Below are 8,609 nucleotides of genomic sequence, written 5' to 3'. Positions count from 1 at the left end.
AGGGATCTTCTTCAGATCAAATATGTAAGGCACTATACGCCGCATACATACTAGGGGCTATGTCGTAGTCCCACCATAAAACGCCTATGGCTAAGTGAAAGTGTTAACACCTTATAGTCTGATTGCCTGGTTCGCTGCATTATTACCTCCTTCACGGACCAAGACGTTGGATAAAGAGTGATTAAATGCTTTTCCGAACACCCCTGTACTTCCTCCGAGGGGGCTGAAGCCGACGACTGGAAAACTTTCAGATTATATTAAAACGGCCGCACAGGAGGAATTCAAGCTTTTGAGCAAAAATATAAAAATAGATCAATTATAAAATTGTCTTTTACAATTCTAATACACCTCACTCGAACATTATGTTCTTCGAGCATTGACCCTCTATCAGGCGGGCGGCTTCCAGGACGTCTTGAAAATGATGCTCCGGCTCATTACGGTCCTTGCCCTTGGGCGGACCCTTCGCCGCAACATCGACGGCCTTCATCTTACCCCAGAACGTCTTGACCCGAGAAAAGGCCATCTGTGCACCTTCAATGCACGCCGACCGCTTCGCAGCGTCGATACGCGACACCGCATCAACAAGACGCCGCACTAGGCAAAAGTAGCTATTTGGAACGGGCTCATTCGGCCACAACCGGATTATGACGTTCTTCATGGCGTCGCCGGATATCCTATGAAGCTCGGCCCATTGGGACATCTGTTCATTCAGCAATAGAGGGCGCTTTGATGCGCCAAATTGTGACCAGAAAACCTTCTTCGTTGCATACCCCTCTTGTGCTTCGAAAAATTGCACCGCATCGAAACAACTCTTCGGCAAGTCCAAAAATTCAGCAGGAGAACTCCAGACCTGGTTCAGCTGAGCATAGTCCGGATCACCAAACTTAGTCTGAAGCAAAAAGGGCTTACCGGTCGCTATATCCTTAGCCTGTCGAATCTCTTCACGAGCTGCCCTAGATTCAGACCGAGCTTCACTCGCCTCTCGTACGGCCTTATCAAGTTCAGCCATCTTGGCCTTATTCTCCTTCTCAAGGTATTCACAGCGGCTGGCAGTATTCTTTAATTCAAGCGCCAGTGCGGATATTTTCTCCTCATTTTGGCGCCGAGCTGCTTGTTCGGCCCTTAGCTCAGTCGATGCCTTCTCGGCAGCCGCATCACTACACCGGGCCTGCTCCTTGGCCCGGGCTAGCTCCGCCCTAAGAGCTTCAAAGGCGGCAGCACCATCTGCACTCATGCACATTTCATATAAAATTCTTTTCGGCGTCAGGCCAAAATAACAAACACATTGGTGTAAGGAATGCTCGAAATACATACCTTGCGAGTCATCAAGGCGCCTGTTGATCAATGCAATGTCATCTTCCGCAATATTCAGCTTTCGCTGTAGTTCGGCCACTTCCATATTTCGGGTAGCCGCAGGAGGAGAGACAGCCTGTATTCCAAGTTAAATCAAGGTTAGTACCTGAGCACATCTTTTTGATCCTCTGACCGCTTCCTTCGGAAGGCAACCCGAGTCTCAGGGGCTACTGCATATACAACAGGTGCATTCTGTCAATATTATTCAATCGGCAAAACTACATTACAAACCTCAAAACCTCTTAGAAGGTTCGAGAAGGCCTCGCTCAATACGCTCTTCGCGGATAGAACCCTTTCTACCACCATAACCATCAAGGCACGGTGCTCCTCTGAAATGGACGCTTGTCGCAGCATGTCCGTCAGCATTTCCGGTGCTCCGGGGTCTTCGGAAACCGCTGCCGAAGTACGGCAATCCTTTGAAGGAATCGGTTTACTCGCCTCCAGAATCGTCTCTGGCTGTAAACCGGACGGTTCGGGACTGTCATTCTTGATTCCCGAACCCTAAGTGACAGAGGCACCACCTTCCGGTAACGCCTTCTCCGTTTCCTGCACTACTTGACGATCAGGAGGAGCCCTTCGGGACAACACCTCGGTATCATCCCCCCTGTTGGGCGAGGAGGCCGGAGAAGATGTGTCACTCTCCATCATCTCTGGAAGGAGATCTCCCGAGGAGGAGGACGATTGAGAAACACCAGGCGTTAACCTGCGTGGATGTACATATGTCGGATGGTTACCTCACTAATTGGAAAAGAATGAGGTACATTTAAAAGTGACCCAGCTGCACTTACGGTTTGGCCAGAGGTTCGTCCTCGCCATAAAGCCCTACGGTAGCATCGCTCGCTCGTCCAAGCACCCCCCCCCCCCCGACGATGGCATTTTTTCCTCTCTTGGAAGGCTTCCCCTCCTGATCTTCGGAAGCGACCCTCTTTTTACCATGGAGGGTTTCCTCTGCACCATTGCCCTTGGACAAAGGGGTTTCGGTTTCCCCGAACACAACGTCTAATTCATCCTTAGGGCGGGTATCACCTCTGGGCTTCCTGCTCTCGCCCCCCTCTGCGGACACCTGGTACGGTGTCAGAATCAGCATTCTCGTCAGCAGGGCGGTCGCAGAGTCTTCGGGAAGGGGCGCCAGACACCAGATTAACACCGCTTTCTTTATCCAGTCCTGTATAGGGACGGATTGTTCAATATCTTGTCAAGAGATGCTTGAATGGAAGGTGTTCGGAGATTGAATACTTACCGCAGTGTCCGGATGATTGCAGTCAAGGCCAACATCTTCGCTGGTGTCCGGCCATTGCTCTCATTCCCCGAAATACAATTTCCACATTCCTTCGTGCGTGGTGTCGAAGAAGCGCTGAAGAGTCCGCCGCCCTTCTAGATTAAACTCCCACATACGAAAAGGCCGTCGCTGACATGGTAGGGTCCGGCGGACTAGCATTACTTGGACGACATTGACAAGATCGATGCCCTTCTCGGTAAGGCTTTGGATGCGACTTTGCAGAGTCGCCACTTCATTCACGGATCCCCAGTCCAATACCTTATTGATCCATGAAGCAAGCTGAATTGGAGGGCAGGTCGGAACGCAGGCGTAGCCGCTCAGTTGGAGCCCCGCGGCTTGTTGATGTAAAACCACCCCTGCTGCCATAGGTCCGAAGACTTGGCGAAAGATTCTTCAAACCAAACCGTGCTGGCAAGCTTGCCTATTATGGCGCTGCCGCACTCTGCCTGCTCCTCCTCTGTCACCTGCGGCCTCACGTCAAATGTCTCGAGCTACAAACCAAAGTGCAGAGCAGTGCAGAGGAGTCCAGAGGAAGGCCTCACACGTGACGATAAATGTCGAGATGAGGAGAATAGAGTCCGGGGCCAGATCGTGAAAATCTAGCCCATAGTAGAACATGAGCCCCCAGACGAAGGGGTTAAGCGCGAACCCTAACCCATGGAGGAAGTGGGACACAAATACTACCCTCTCGCTGCATTTGGGGGTAGGAATAACCTGCCCCTTTGCGGGAAGCCGATGAAGGATTTCGAGGGTCAGATACCTCGCCGCGCGGAGCTTTGCGATATCCTCCTTCGTGAAAGAAGAAGCCACCCACCGGCCTGGACGGCTGGATCTGGACATGATTGGGGCTGGTGGAGTTTGGAACCCGAGGGTGAGAACTCGAGGTGGCTGGGGTTGACGAAGAAGCAAGCGCAAAAGAAAAAGACGAGACTGGGTCCCTATATAAAGACCCCAAATACTGAGCATCTCCACCTGGGTGTCGAAACTTACCTATCCCCGAGGAGTTGTACCCAGGGGACGGTTGGCGTACCCACGCCTGCATTAATGGAAATCCCGTGAATAAGGGGACACGATCTCTGCCTTGACAAGACGTGCCAGTAAAAACCGCGTCCCGAGACGTGGGGCGACGTGCTAGCAACCGGTTGGAAATAGTAACCGGGCAGGCGTGATACGACATCATAAACAGTTATCAGCGAATTGGACTCATGGAATATTGTATTCTCTGCAATTATATGCACAGGTCCGGATATACTTACTACATCCGAGGACTATTCTGGTGTTCGGAAGGAGGGAACCCGCCTTGTAATGCCAAAGACAAATCTGCGCGCCAGACTCCTCGTCATTGAAGCCAGGTTCAGGGGCTACTGAGGGAGTCCTGGACAAAGGGGTCCTCGGGGGTCCGGCCTGTTATCCTTTGGGCCGGACTGATGGGCTGTGAAGACATGAAGACCGAAGACTATACTTGTGTCCGGATTGGACTCTACTTGGCGTGAAAGGCAAGCTTGGCAACCGACTATGTAGATTCCCTCTGATATAACCGACTCCATGTAACCCTAGATCTCTCTGGTGTCTATATAAACCGGAGAGCGTAGTCCAGATTGATATACTCATTACCATAGTCATACAGGCTAGACTTCTAGGGTTTAGCCATTACGATCTCGCGGTAGATCAACTCTTGTAATACTCATATTCATCGAGATCAATCAAGCAGGAAGTAGGGTATTACCTCCATAGAGAGGGCCCGAACCTGGGTAAACATCGTGTCCCCCGTCTCCTGTTACCATCGATCCTAGACGCACAGTTCGGGACCCCCTACCCGAGATCCGCCGGTTTTGACACCGACAATAGGTGCCTCGCCCAAACTTGATGCCAAATGGATGATGCATCACCATGATGACCTATCGATGCTCATGGTTGCGTTGGCTGGTGAAGCTGACCGGTTTTCAATGAAAAACAAGATGTCTTCCATCAGTGCTCTTTGCTTGTTAGCCACAAAGATGATATCCTTCGTCAGTTCACCTTGGTTGCGTTGGAGACGCAGTCGTCTTTCATGTTGGTGCAATTTTATCACACAATTGGCTATGAACCAAATGTTTCCTTGATGAAGGATCGATGTTGGTACTAAGAGCATAAGTTTTGTATTGATTTCTAAGCCTTCTCACAACTTTGTCTCCAGCTCCACTATAATTTTATTTGTACAGCTATTAACTTTGATTAAAAAAATGGTGTGGACTAAAAACTCGGATGGACGTAGTAGCCCTCCATTTTTATTTACTCCGCATATTAGATTTGACTGAAGTCAAACTTTGTAAAGTTTGACCAAGTTTAGGCCGAACACAACAAACCATAATTATTAGAGAGGGCAAACTGTACATACTCTCAAACCTTTCCGATAATTGAAATTTCTTTATTTGTACACACTCTCACACGTTTCCGATAATTTGGCGCATGTGTGGTTGTTCACTTAAGGGAGGGTGGTGTACCGCATGTGAAGGACAGGAAGTGCGACCAGGACGCGTGGATCGTTAGTTCATCGGAAATACTCCCTCCGTTCCTACATATTTGTCTTTCAAGTGGTTTGCAATGGACTACCACATACGGATGTATATAGACATTTTTTACAGTGTACATTCACTCATTTTGCTCCGTATGTAGTCATTTGTTGAAATCTCTAGAAAGACAAATATTTAGGAACAGAGGGAGTAGTAGTTTTCTTCACTGGTACGTTAAATAAAGAGTTTCATTTCGTACTTACACAATTTAAAACAATTGTTATGGAGAGAATAAGAAACCACTCCACTATATATTAGTCGTATACACGAGTACTATATGGACGCAGCTTCATTTACTTTAGTACACCTGCCATTGGGATTATGACAGGTGGGCCCAAAATGTGGTTGGCCCACCTGTCATACAGCCAAAAGCAGGTGCAGTTAAGGCACCGGAGCTTAGTCCGTACTACAGTATATATATAAGCTGGAGCCTCAGCGCTTGTTCGCTAGGGTTTGCACTCTCCACACTCTCGCCGCACTACATATATATATACACGCTGGAGGCTCAGCGTTCCTTTGCTAGGGTTTGCTACACTATCTCTCACCCTCTTCACCAAATCTAAACAAGACTGCGTTGTGGCCTCTGTCCCTCTCACCCCCCTCACAGACAGCTGGCGAAGGAGGCGTCCGGATCCCGTCGCACCGGGAAGGGGAGGAGGTGCGGCGTTCACTCTATCGCTTTCGGCGAGGGAGGCAATCCACTGCCGGCTGCGCTTTTTTCTTTCACCCAGCGCCTGTGCGGGAGGGCCACCGACCCCTTCTTCCTCGCTGTCGTATGCAGTGTGGGCAGATCCGACCTCGCGTCGCACGCCTTGCCACATCCCGACGACCCTAAGGTATAAGTTTCTTTGAAACCGTCATTGGTCTAGCTGCATCCTGATCTTTTTCGATTCTGTAGTCGAATCTAGATCTTGGTTCAAAGAGGAAAGAAGGGTGCGGTGGGGTGGAGCATAAATCTAGGACGTGGTTCAATGAGGAAAGGAGGGAGGGAAAGTAGTATAGACTAGCTATCCAGCCGCTTTGTTGATCGAAAAGGGAAAAAGGGGGTAACCCAGTACACACATCTGTAAGGAACCGAAATCTTTGTTGAAAAGGGAAAGAAACTGGGGGGTTGGGTAGTTTGAGCAGGACTAGATTTGCTGCCCTCACATCGGGAAAAGTTTCAAAGAGAACAAATACGGGACCAACGCAGATATGCTGCTTCGCTACATACTCTGCATCACCCATTTATACGTGTGGACGCACATGGTGCTGGCATGTCCCATGTCCCATCCACATGATCGTGCAGTGTGTTTTGAGATGTTGTGCTACTTGTATTGGTACTGTTTTAAATAAATGTTGAATTGAAGCTATTGTATTGCTGTCTTTTCCGATTAAATAGTGAACAAAATGGGACCAACCCAGACATTATGCTTGTTGCTTTGTTACAACAAACTCTGCATCACCCCCTTTATAAGTAGATGGAAGCACATGTAGTTGTTGCGCACACTCTCCCCTGGAACTGTTTATGCTTTTTGTTAATCTAATGCCGTTGGTAAAATTAAGCAATGCCACTCTCAGAATTAACTACTGAATCTTATTTCAAAACTTCAACACTTGTTAGGGATTGGCGGGATTACCATTTTTGTGGCCGCATGTTTCATCCTCCTTTATTGGCCAGTAATTGATTCCTTTTTTGCCTCTGTTAAAACAGGAATATCTATTCAACTTGTTGCTATTGCGACATTTTGCTTCGCTTAATTTTGGTGGAACTGCACAAAATGAGACCAGATTTCCATATATGTGTTGAGATCTCTTTTAGATCTTCCTCGGGCGTTGTTTCAAATCTTGGTCTTGAAAGGTCAGTACCTACTTTCCTCAGAATTAACTACTGAATCTTAGTTTAAAACTACCACACTTGTTAGGGATCGGCGGGAGTACCATTTCTGTTAGGGATCGGCCGGAGTACATGTTTAAGAAATGTATTGGTCAGATAATGTCTCTGTTATTATATATCAGTTACGGTGTTTTACAAATGGTACTTTCCTGCTTTGTAGTTCTTTCTACATGTGTAACCAAGGTATTGTTAAGATAATGTCTCTATTAAAATGAATCAGCCGCATTGTTTTAGGAATGATACTTTTTTGCTTTGTCGTTCTTTATACATGTTGAAACAAGGCATTGTTAAGATAATATCTCAGTTAATATGAATGAATCACACTGATTGAGAATTGCTACTCTTCTGCTTTGTTTCCCATTAAGATAAGGTAGATCAGTAGATGTTTTTCTTCTGGGAGTACAAGTCATCAACCGTTATCTCCCAGTAATTGTTTCCCTTATACCTTTTGTTGCTTACAGGGATATCAAAATTAAAGCTCGGTTTTATTCTAACTTTGATTTTAGTTGAACTGCACAAAAGGAGCCAATGTGTGCAAGGCAAACTGCTGCATTAGTGGGTCTAGTTGGTCTTACCTCTTTGCAGAAAGAAGCAGTCACTGTTTGCGCTACATTACACAAGGAATGATCGAGAAGCTTTACAGAGTATTAGTAGATCCTGGTGACATGACTAGTGTGCATAGAGCACATAGGAAACACTACAACACGTGGAGTGCACTGGGCAAAAAGTGCCCAAACAAGTACAGGAAGCCAGGACAGGACTCCAAATCTGTTAATGTCATTCTAAGCAACAATGATGGGGCATCTGGGTATGGTAATCTATTTACCGTACTTTCAGTTTGTTAGTCCACCGATTGGTGGGTTGACACTAGGGCCAATATTCATGTGTGTGCTGTTGTGTCTTTGTTTTCTTGTAGCATATAAATACGATATCCACAGGGATGCTCAGCTTGATTTTAGTGGAACTGCACAAAATGTCCAGATGGTTTGTGTGCTCCATAATACTTCATCATGCACAATACATCGAATGGTTCTCTAATCATTCGTCGTCACCTTGAGCCACTGGACTATATGTTTCAATGGTGCTGCCAGCGTCGGCCATTAAGAAGGGTAAGAAGAAAGACAAAAAGAGAGATGGCTGCTTTACTTGTGGTTCGGAGGAACACTGGGCAAACAAGTGCCTAAACAAGTACCAAGAAGCCAGGACAGGACTCCAAGTCTATCAATGTCACTCTAAGCAACAATGATGGGGCATCTGGGTATGGTAATCTGTTTGCCGTACTTTCAGTTTGTTAGTCCACCGATTGGTGGGTTGACACTGGGGCCAATATTCATGTGTGTGATGATGTGTCTTTGTTTTTTGGTAGCATATAAATACGAAATCCACAAGGATGCTCAGCTTGATTTTAGTGGAACTGCACAAAATGTTCAGATGGTTCATGTCCTCCATAATAATACTTCATCATGCACAATACATCGAATGGTTCTCTAATCATTCGTCGTCACCTTGAGCCACCGGACTATCAGATGACAAACTGATGACAAAACCT

Source organism: Aegilops tauschii, chromosome 4 (genome assembly GCF_002575655.3).
Source record: "Aegilops tauschii subsp. strangulata cultivar AL8/78 chromosome 4, Aet v6.0, whole genome shotgun sequence".
In the NCBI taxonomy this organism is placed as follows: Eukaryota; Viridiplantae; Streptophyta; class Magnoliopsida; order Poales; family Poaceae; genus Aegilops; species Aegilops tauschii.
The sequence above is the reverse complement of the archived record's forward strand: the minus strand, read 5'-3'. Positions refer to the sequence as shown.